Below are 3,397 nucleotides of genomic sequence, written 5' to 3'. Positions count from 1 at the left end.
AAGGAAGCTGACAATTGAACTGAAATCTAGAAGATGATTAAGAATCAACCAGCCAAGAGGGACGGGAAGGGCAGTGCAGACAGTGAGTGAAAGAGCACGTGCAAAGGCAACGTGTGCAGAGAGCACAGACGCGGTTCACACTCAGAGCCCACACACCCGCTGCCGCCAGGGAATTCAGATTTAGCAATCAGAATGTTCACTCCTCCCTCTGCCCAAGAGAAACCCTCCTCCACAGAGCTAAACTGTGGTGGGGAGCTGGCACCAATTATGTATCAGGGGAGGACATCCGATATAAATTGTGTGAGTGATAGTCACTCAGCCACGTCTAACTCTTTGTGACCCCATGGACGGCAGCCTGCCAGACTCCTCTGTCCATGGGATTCTCCAGGCAAGAATACTGGAGTGGGTTGCCATTTCCTTCTCCAGGGGATCTTCCTGACCCAGGGACTGAACCTGGATCTTCCACATTGCGTGACACCTATGATTTTCTCTATTTGCTCACTGGTATATCTAGCATAGGAGAGAGAAGGAGAAGAGGGCGGCAGAGGATGAGACGGTTTGATAGCATCACCGATTCAATGGACATGAACTTGGGCGAACTCTGGGAGATATTGAGAGACAGGGAAGCCTGGTGTGCTGCAGTCCATGGGGTTGCAAAGAGTTGGAGACGACTTAGTGACTAAACAACAACATATCTAGTATTATTACCTCTGTTTGAAACTAAAGCACAGATAAGAGAATCAACTTCTCTGTCCTAGATTATGCAGTTAGTGAGTAAAGGGTATTTGGGGGCACTCATTCAGGTGTACAGGTATGATTTCATCCAGGCACAGACTTCAATTCCTTTAGCTCTAGGCAATCCTCTCCCATTGGTTCGGTTTTCTCTCTGTATCTCAGAAAAACTGACAGAGTTTTGTGCTGAAGAGTCAACAAACAAGCATTTAAAAGATATTCCTGGAGGCCTGAGGCATGAGACAGAGTGCTCAGGGCTGGTGCACTGGGATGACCTTGAGGGATGGGATGGGGAGAGAGGTGGGGGGGGGGTTCAGGATGGGGAACACATGTACACCCTTGGCTGATTCATGTCAATGTGTGGCAGAAACCACTACAATATTGTAAAGTAAATAGCCTCCAATTAAAATAAATAAATTAATTTAAAAAATATTCCTGGAGACTTATAGTTAAAATCAAGAAACTGGGAAAAGGGTCATCATAAAAAAAGAAGAGAGTTCAATGAATTTCTAGATGTAGAGTAGATGAGAAAGTGGTAGTTAAAGAAAAACTAGGGGAGGCTATATTCTAGAATGCTTGTCTTCTACGAAGCTAAAGAGTGGTGGAAGATGCTCTTTCCTGTAAAATCCTGAAGACTGTTTCAGAAATATTGAAAACAATGGGAGATGGGATTAAGACATGCACTGTCATCAGAAGCAATAGCTGAATGAAATAACATGAGATTTTCCTAGTGCTGAAGGAATGAGTTTTTAGAGTGAAAGGAACCATGCAGGACCCAGCACAATGAAGCGGGGAATAGCTACGGCTAGACACCTGAGGTTACAAAACTTCAGAAACGTAAGCATCAAAAAGAAAATTCTAAAAGCTTCCAAAGACACATTGCTTCCAAGGCATAAGTACTAGGTTGACATCTCAGTCACATCAAATAGTAGAAGACCATGGAGCAAGGCCTTCAAAATTCCAAAGGATATTTGTAAACAAGAGTGCATATAACATACAAACTTGGCTTTAAAATAATAGTAAATGAACACTCATGAATCTTCCACTTCACTGAAGACACTATAAACCAGGCCCTGTGACACATCTGCCAGCCCCACCATGGTCCTTCTCTTTCTTTCACCACCAGAGGTAATCTGAATTTTGCACTAATCATTTTCTTTATTTCTATTATAATTTCACCACATATGTGAGTTGGACCATTAAGAAAACTGCACCGAAGAACTGATGCTTTTGAACTGTGATGCTGGAAAAGACGTGAGAGCCCCTTAGAAATCAGTCCTTGTAAGCACGGAAGGACTGATGTTGAAGCTGAAGAAGCTCCAATACTTTGGTGCTGATGTGAAGATGAGCCATCTGATGAGAAGAACTGACTCATTGGAAAAGACCTTGATGCTGGGAAAGGTTGAAGGCAGGAGGAGAAGGGGACAACAGAGGATGAGATGGTTGGTTGGCATCATCAACTCAGTGGACATGAGTTTGAGCAAGCTCCAGGAGTTGGTGATGGACAGGGAAGCCTGGTGTGCTGCAGCCCGTGGGACCACAAAGAGTCGGACACAACTGAGCGACTGAATTGAACTGATGTGTATTTTGCTGACCGATATAAAGTTTGGTTTGGAAATATTACTATAAAACATACATTCATTATGTGAAATTTCTATAAATATCTTCTTATCATGTGTACTCTTTTGACGTGCTTTTTCCATGTGTTTTTGAGCTCACCCATGTGGGTGTTGACCTCTGAGGTTTACCTACTTTCACTGCATTATAATATATTTGTCTCATAGTACTTAAATGATACTATCTTGCTTTTGGCTCGTTGTCTGGTAGATTTTTATCTATCCCTTGACTTTTAAAGTCTCTGTGTATTGTGTTCCTGCAAATCTTGATGAGAACATGTGGTTAGATTTATCGGTTTATTTTAACTGTCTGATCTGATCTTTTTTGTGTTATCATTGAGGTATTTAAAGTGAGTAACACGTCTGAGGGAGGGGGGAATCTGCCATCTTATTTTCCGCTTTCTATTTCTCTCTCCTTCTTTTCCTTCCTTCTTGTCTTCTTTTGGCTTCTGTCTCTCCTTGCATCTCATTCCTCCTTCCCATTTAGGACTTTTCTTTTAATTTATAATGTGATAATTTATTACATGTCTTTTCCAGTATTCTGGCCTAGAGAATTCCACGGACTGTATAGTCCATGGGGTCGAAAAGAGTCGGACATGACTGAGTGACTTTCACTTTCACCTCACTTTTTCCCATAAATAGCTCAATTACATTCTCCGTGTATTTAACAGGTCCATCTGGGGCAGCTCGTACCATACAGGGCAAAGCTGCAGTTTCTATTTTTCATTTGTGACTTGTTCCCATTAGAGGAGGTGTTTTCTCTTTTGCTCCATCCCTGGCTCCTTCCTCAACTCACCATGACAAGGCGCATATAGCTCAGATGTATCCATATTGTTTGAAGTAAGGAGAGAAATATAAAAAAATAGAGGATCTGGTCCCTCCCCTCGAGGGGCTTATTATTTAGCTTGGGAAGAGAAGACTAAGACGCATAGAGCAAATGGAAAACAGCCCAGAAGACACACTGATGAAGTGCTGGAGCAGATGTTGTCATCTCCGTGTGCTGGGGTTGGCGGGGCGGGGGGAGAGATGGAGCTGTGTATTAGTGGGCT

Source organism: Capricornis sumatraensis, chromosome 7 (assembly GCF_032405125.1).
Source record: "Capricornis sumatraensis isolate serow.1 chromosome 7, serow.2, whole genome shotgun sequence".
In the NCBI taxonomy this organism is placed as follows: Eukaryota; Metazoa; Chordata; class Mammalia; order Artiodactyla; family Bovidae; genus Capricornis; species Capricornis sumatraensis.
The sequence above is the reverse complement of the archived record's forward strand: the minus strand, read 5'-3'. Positions refer to the sequence as shown.